The 8,257-nt window shown below is 40.8% G+C and overlaps 1 long non-coding RNA gene across 1 annotated transcript; it reads left to right on the plus strand.

Annotated features, from left to right (window-relative positions):
- Positions 1-265: 265 nt before the first annotated feature.
- Positions 266-7,566, plus strand: LOC116917893. The gene is made up of 3 exons (XR_004391308.2): positions 266-434; positions 7,097-7,199; positions 7,270-7,566. It is a non-coding gene; the product is annotated as an uncharacterized LOC116917893 (long non-coding RNA).
- Positions 7,567-8,257: the final 691 nt, after the last annotated feature.

The raw sequence follows: 8,257 nt of genomic DNA on the forward strand, positions 1-8,257 counted from the left end.
TGTTGTTGCTCTTGTTGTTGCGGGTGACAGAGGCAAATGAAGGAACAAAAGAAAAGACACTCGTACACGAGCTAGGGACGATCCATAAGCAACCAAGGCATCCGTACAGAAGCACAATCATTAATAGTTAAACAAGATAAAAGACCAGTTGCAGCGGCCGGACGAAGGCTGGACCACGTCTACACAAGAACCAGCATAGAGGGGGAGGGAAAAAAAGAAAAAGAAAAAGAAGAGAGCGATCTATAAAATATAGATGGATTGATAGAAATAAAAGCCGAGACAAGCAAAGCTTCGGGCTTCATCTATTATGGAAGGCCAACTGTGGAACGCGCCACCTGTTCCCGTAATGAAGAAGCTATTCGTTCAATGGCACAACAACAATCAAAACAAGAACAGTGAACGTCACAGCAGCAGTGGCAGCTCGCAGTCCAAAGGTAAGACAATCAAAATCAACTAAAGTTTGATAGTTAAGGTTCTTAAACTCTCGCCGTGAACGATCTCAACTATAACTCTGTACGTCCAACATAATCCCCCGTAAAGGTCCTTGTATCCACATGCATAATAATTCCAGGTATAATAGAACAGCGTAGCCGTCCAGTGCAAATATTTAGAATAGCCTGCTAAACGCATTTGACACATTTGTCGGTCGGCTGGAGAAAGTTAGTGGCGTGTGAGAAAGGTCTATACTTTATACGTCTACTGTAAACAGATTAGAACATATTCGTATGTCGTCCCAACCCGGTCTGTGTTTGTTACATAGCTCTGCACCACATCCATTCGCTAACCTCTCTGTCCATTAACTTACCCCGAATGTACACATATATATAGTTCTGGCGTCATTGTCAAAGAGCAAGAGGCTATCCTTGCTATTTAGGATTTGCTTCTATAATGTGCATGTACACAACTCGAGGGCGTGCGTGATTATGTGTACATCGTCCACATAGCTGTATTTGATTGTGTATACACTGTTTTCTGTGCTGCAGCTAGTCTGTGGTAGGAAGAACAATAACAACACTTTTGGGCGTCGTATCTTTTACCCAGCTCTTGTCTCATGTTGCAGATGATGTCGATGCCAATCTGTGACTCTCCCTCGACGTACTATTGCAAAAAAAGGGGGAGGGAACAAAGTGGCGCACGCGACAAGTTCTGCAGCAAAGCGAAAAGATGGACAGTCAATTAGACCAAAGGATGAAAGCCCAACAAAATGGGATTAAATTTAGATATATGGCATAGTCAAATAGTAGAATTCCGTATTTTCTATTTATGCGGACGTATAAAGGACGACGGCTGGCCGTGAGTGATAAAACTGTTTTGAAAACGACAAAAGCCAGAGCGACCCTTTTCTCTCCGCCTGTAGCTATTTCGATATTGTGTATATGCAGAATAACTTTATATCTGTATAATAACAACGGGCTTCGCGTCTCCAATGTGTATACGTATATAAGATGCATATATTCAAAAGCGGACTGGATTGAATTGAATCCCTTTTGTTCACATCGTCCCTTTTGCTGCCTCTGTTATAGCCTCGCTTTTCTTTTGAGCACTCGATGGACAGTCCGTCACAGTTCTCCAATAAATCATGCAAGAAGCTCGTCGTTTACGGATGCGATTTCCTCTCATTTTCTTCCAATCCTTTTTGAAACCAAAGTTCACCGCGGACGGCAATAACAAAAGTGTGTTATCATTTCTTTTTCTTTCTTTCTTTTTTTTTCACTAATCGTAATAGAATTTTTCTAAAGAAATCTGATTTTCGACTGCCTTTTGAGCTCATATCCTTTGTCGGATGATTTACACTCGGACGAGCACGTGCGTCAATGGTTATCAGGGACTAGTGCGTACACGATTTAACGGCACCACTACAACAACCGATGACAACAGCATAAGGAAGCCAAAAGAAGAAAACACACACACACACATCGTATACGGCTCTGTGTGTGTATTATATTACTAGAACCGTAAAATATGTGAGGTTGCAATATGAGCTGTCGCATCATTTCACCGAGACAAACTACACATCGGCATTCTTTCGTTCATTTTTTTTTCTGTTATAATAGAAACAATTTATTTCTTTTTGTTTGTGTTGTTGTTGTTGTTGTTGTTTACCCCCCGCCAAATACCTTGTTTGGTCTATAGGTTTGTTTCGGACGAAACGACATCAGTGATTTGTAGGGCTTAATAATGCGAATGTGGCAATAAATACGGATATTGAAACGGTTGGCAGGTGGATTGAATTGAGCTAACTTACCGACTTGCTTTGTTTTTCCTTCAGACGGTTGCGGTGTATGTCTTATATAGGTTTGCGCTGATCAAAACAACCTTGTACCGCATCGTATGGCAATAAACACAACGCGCAGATATGTTTTCAGAAAGGAAATTTCAAGCGTCAGAAGGCCTTGTTTGGTGAGAATTTATGACATAACCATCGCCAGCCTTTTTTCTTTGTGTGTGTTCCTTATACGTGCGCATCCAGTATATCTGACTATGTCTGTGTATTCGGTATATGGCGGATGTATTTACAATTTATTTTGATATCTAACATGATCGTGATGCTACTTGCATTGCGCTGTATTACCCCGTTGTTGTTGTGTTGCTGCAATCATCATCATATTTTTCTCCCGTTGTTGTTTGTTGAGCCATCGAAATGTCAGTTGTCATCGAAAGCCGATGGATTTCTAGCGTGCGGCCGAAATTGTTGCCACAATAAGAAATGCAACCAGCTTGATGCGCTAGCCATCTTTTTGTCTTTTTTCTTCTTCTTATTTCCCTGGACAACAACCTCCTACTTGAAAGTAAAAAAGAAAGAAAAAACGATGTGAAAAAATTAAACGAGAAAACGTGAAAGACTCTTTCAAAGGAAAAAAAGCCTTAAGTATAAGGAGTTGCTAGTAGAACATGTACCCAGAGCAACAACGTAAAGGTATGGAAGAAAGAATAGGTCGATGTTGCTCTCCTCGGGCAACTGTTTTCATGCATGTACAATAAGTCAGTATACAACCATTAGATGTAACGCATTCCCGCGTGACTCGAAAAATTGTACCGTATCGTGTACGAACCTATTGTGGGCCCACAATAGACCAGTTTGTATTGAGCTTTAAAGATAACGTCATTATATCCGAATGAGCACGAAAATTCGTCTCAGGGATATTTGAATCCCGCTCGTTTAGGCTCGGCATCGCGAGATTGATAAACATACAAGCTCATACAATAGAAGCGAAACACTCTACGAAACTATAATTGAGTTGGCCCTTTTTTTTTTCCTGACTTGTCCGCGAGGTTCGAAAATGACAGGAGAAACGAACGGAGAATTTTCACTGGCGATGACGTCATTGCTGTATACAACACACAATGCTCTTTTCGGTATCTTTTGTAATTTTATTATACACATTTCTTTTCTCTCGGCCTTCTTCATTCGAACTGAAAAGTTTCCAACCGTGAAATGACCTGAGGGGAAGTATCCGCACAACTGTGTTTTTTTCCCTTAGCTGTCAATACAGTTCCTCTCTTTGTAAACACACAATCATATAGCTCCCGTAGCTATATCTATCCTCTACTATATAGATCTGAAAAAGAAAAAAAAAGCCAATAGAGACCATCCATCTGACCTTCCCATTTTCTTGTTACGACCGCACAATACGTTCCATGACACCGTCATCAGAGTCAATGGTGTGCATCTATATATGTTCGGAATGTCTAAGCCTCACATATAAATAACAATGCGAGTTACATTAGAGAAGAGTTCATTCGGCAAGATTTTTTATTTTATTTTATATTTTTTTTTTGTAATAAAAAATTTTATTATTTAAAGAATTAAAAGCCACGGAGACAAAGTTGTAGATAGCTGAACTGTCCCTGATGTAATAACGTTCATATTTGATGTCCTGTTAGCTGACTATGTTATGAATAAAAACACGGCGCAATCTAACTCACACACACTGTGTATTGCTCAACACACAGACATCGTTAACTAGTAACAATGCAAGCTGTACGCCCGTTTCCCGCGGGAGAATAAGTGAGAAAAAAAAACGGAAACTGAAAAAAAATGGCCGAATTTTCCCCGCATGTACTGACCGCACCAAGTTTATGAATACAACATAGTTACACATCAACTCGCCTAGTTGTGCCTAACGGTTACGGCCCCAAAAAACTTTGTGTCCGCTGTTCCCTCCTTTTTTCCGCTTTGATATGTCACGTGTACAGAGAATAATCTATTTGGTTTTTTGATGGCTGTCTTTCTTTGATTTTTTATGTATTTTTCATCTTATTTTTTTTTTGGGAGGGAGGGAAGGCAGGACAGGGGTGAACTTTGTAGCTTTCGTACAAGGAAAGAAGACTGAAATGATGGACTCTCATGCAAAACTCGTTGAATGATACGATTCTTCCTTGTGCTCAGTCGCGCGTCAAAGTACCAAAGCACATCAAAAACTTGCGGTGAATAGGCCGGCACGCCCACCTTTTCAAATATTCTGACTTCTCCCCTTCTTTTTTTTTATCTCTTTCTCTCTAAAAAAAAAAAAAAACCAAAATAACAAAAAAAAAAAAAGTAGTAGGCAAATGTTTGTTGGATGTTTCAGTGCCGCCCGACCAACATCGATCAACATGTAAAGACATTTTTCTCTTCTTTTTTTTTTAACTTTCTCCAACTCCTGGAGCTATGGTTTAGTAGACCGTAGGCCGTACCAACTCTACCAGGCCTGGACACAACAGCAGAATCAGTTTTATAATGAGGTGAGTGTTCCATATACGAATATTTTTCTTCTCTCTCCGCTTCATTCGTTACCGTTGGCTACCGACCATAAACTTCAGCTGTCCGTCCAAGATTTTTTGTTTGTTGTTGAAAAGATATATGGTCCACATCATCGACGATGAAAAGGAAGTCGTTCGTACAGGTCCGGTATAAGAAACAAGAAAAACAAAATGGGGAACTGTTTGCCATTGCGTCACTCAACGATAGAGAAGCTTTAATGTAATACCAATCTCGTATAATGCGCGCGGCCATCAGTTTTTATTTACTTCGCCTATCTCTCGTTTATTTCTCGTTTTTTTTTTTCATTTCTTTCTTTCTTTTACCCAGTTTTTGTTGGCATAGCTCCATATTTTTATATGCGTGGAAATACCCGAACAGAGCTAAACAAACAAGGACACGGTTTGGGGAGGTTTGTCGATGTGTACCCAAAGAAGAAGACGAAAGCAAGAAAAAAAAAGGGAGCTAATGGTAACAAAGTCAATACGAGTAGAACGGGACGTTCGATAAACAAACCCCTTCCTCTCTTTCTGTCTAATTCGACGTCGTTACGTTAATAACGAATCGAATTAGTTCCACCAACCGCGGAGGAACCGTCGATGAGCCGAGAATGATCGAGTCCTCCTTGCCTGATTGTTCCTTTTCTCTATGTGCGGCCTACATATCGAAATGGAAATCTCCTTTTTTTTTTTCCAGCTTCATAGATCCTTATTTTCCAAGTCTTTTTCATACTGTGCGTATATAACGTCACTACACATTGCCTATAATTTTCCGTCAGTTGTACCCGCCTATCCATTTATTTGCTTCTCATTCAGCGGCGCTGCAAAACCCTGGCCAACTCATTACCAGCTATGCCTCTCTTTCTCTATAGATTAAGGATGGCTTTCTATCCTTAATTCCCCTCTGCCTTCCTTCTTCTTTTACTGTTTTTCTCGTTTGTTTCACCTGATTGCCAGTGACGCTCTTGCGTCCGTGCCAATTTCTTCTTCCCTTCTCTGTACGTAGTCAAAGCTTTACACTTTTCTCTCCTTTTCTTTTTGTATTATGTAAGGCTGGACCCCCCTTTTTATTTTTATCAGTTCAGCCTATTGTTTGATTTCCCCTATCTCTTATTTTTTTTTTTACCACTCCATTCATTTTGTATCCACGGGTGACACAGCAATGAGCGAGGCCGAATATAAAAGAGGCCAACAAAAAAAGGGCGACCAGAGGGCAATAACGAGTTACGTATAGAAGCGACATCGTTAACAAAACTCCCCCCACACAAAAATAAAAATAAACGAAAAGGTTTGCATGACGATGAAAAACCTGCTCATCGTTGCTGTTAAAACTATGCACCGCCCCACATCAAAAAGTAGCGAGTGACTCGTCGCGATATTGTGTTGATGATGACGGTGGTATAACATTCACGACAGTCCGAGAACAATGATTGTGTTCATGCATCATCAAGGGATCGATGCTATACGAAAAAGCTGTTTTTTTTTTAACAAACAAACAGCCAAACAAACGACCCTGTAGCTTCGTCATTTACATGGAGGTAAGGCTCCTGAAAAACTAAATGATGCCCCACAGTAAATTTTAAATGGAGGGGACGGTTAGAATTGATGCGTCTAGGAAATGAAACTATTGGTCATCAACAGCTTTTTTTCTTGTTGGGATTTGACGTTGACTGAACGAGATGAAAAGAAGCATTGGGAATCGATTTTCTTTTCTAATGTTAATCAATCGATAGGACTCTATGCAAAATAGTGTGAATAATCCTTCCAAAAAGACTTCTTTTAAGTGTGTGATATGCACAGCTTCTTCCGCCCTATCTTTGACAGAAATGAAGAAGAAATCACGCCTTTTCTCTCGTCAACAGAACCAAAGAGGCAGTGGCTCAACCTGCAACTAAAGGTCTTTTGATAATGGATGAGCCTCATAGAGTCCCCCCCTTCCATCTCTTACTCTCTCTATATACTATACTGAAGGCCTATTGAATCAATCAGGAAGACGCAGTCAGAGAGAGAATGAACGGTCGTGAACGGCGTCCAATCATGAAGACAGCCGCATTGCTGGTGGAGGAACGAATAGAAACGGATGCAATAGTCGTGATCAACCGTGAAATCTACCATGTCTATACTGTCGTTTTCTTTTGATCCCCCCTCCCCCACCGTACTATGTACAGTACATGTGTGTATCTATTTAAAAAAAAAAACTGTTCATCTGATATCATTCCTTTGGTCTTAATAGGCATTTGCATTAACTAGTAGAAAAGGGTGGATTTTTTGCGTGTATATCGTTTGACGTCATTCTTTTTAAACTTTTCATCATTGCGCTTTCGATCTAACGATTCGATCCTCTATATCCATTCAGACTTGTTGGGTTTAAAGAGGCAAGAAATCGTTATCCACCTGCTAATCAAACGACGAGTACCGCTACACCACTCGACCGCCGCCTACCCATCTAATTATCGCTAGTACCAACCTGTTTTTCCTTCCACCTTCTCATTCCGTCTCACTTGTTTATTCAAATTAAATTCGAAATAGGTTCCCGCCGTCGTGCATTTCATCGAGGAGCAAAGGCAAAAGACAGGCCACACGTCATGTCGTAGTACTGTTTGAATCGACGCTGGCCCTGCTGATAGATGACTAAATATACAGTCCATTATGTGTCAAAAACCGACTGTTCGTTGGGCCGTCAGTTTTATTTGTAACACAACGAAATTCGCCGGACGACTCGGGCGGACAGAAGAAGAGAAATGGATGGCGAGAAGCTCTGTATATCGCAGATGATTCTCAAATAGAGAAAAATGGAATTTAAGTTAAAAAATAAAATAAAAAGGATTGTACTGCTGGCGATTTGTATGTGGAAGCCACGGGCTTTTGTTGTTCTTTAGTGATTCGCTCTGTCATCCTTTCTTGACAGGCTCCGCGAACCGATGGGGCCGCACTGGCCGGACTTGTACATTCCATCATACGAGCGAAAAAGGAAAAAGAAAAATAAGAACTTGCTATGACGGATCCACGTGTTGCCAAGCGTATCGAACATTTTCTTTTTCCTTTTGCTTATTTCCTGTTGTTTGTTGGCTTACTTATATACGTGCGCCATATTGTCTGTTTGGTAAAAAGCCCAGATCGAAACGGAACTGGTCACCCGAAATTCGCTAACTAAGATACGCAATTCCTCGAAATGCAAAGTTTGACTGACGTCAGTATTCGGTTCTATCCAAAAAAAAGTTATGCAACTATTAGCGCTGTCATCCGTTCTGACTGTGATTTCTGTTTGTTTCATGTTTCACGTTCACTGATAACTGAAAATGGGTCTACAACTACTGCCCTCTACTACAGTTCTGATTTCTCAGTAGCCTACGATGTGGGCTCTATATGGCTGCAATCAGTTTCCCTGTTGATATGAGTCTGATATTATTGTGGGCCCGTCCGGATGGAATGACGGCTAGAAGGGGGTGAGCCTGTTTTCGCTATAGCTGTCCAGACGTAGATATTGGAGCGCAGCGAGCCGAGGCGTCGTCGAGAG

The sequence above is a fragment of the Daphnia magna genome, linkage group LG1 (assembly GCF_020631705.1).
Source record: "Daphnia magna isolate NIES linkage group LG1, ASM2063170v1.1, whole genome shotgun sequence".
Classification (NCBI taxonomy): domain Eukaryota; kingdom Metazoa; phylum Arthropoda; class Branchiopoda; order Diplostraca; family Daphniidae; genus Daphnia; species Daphnia magna.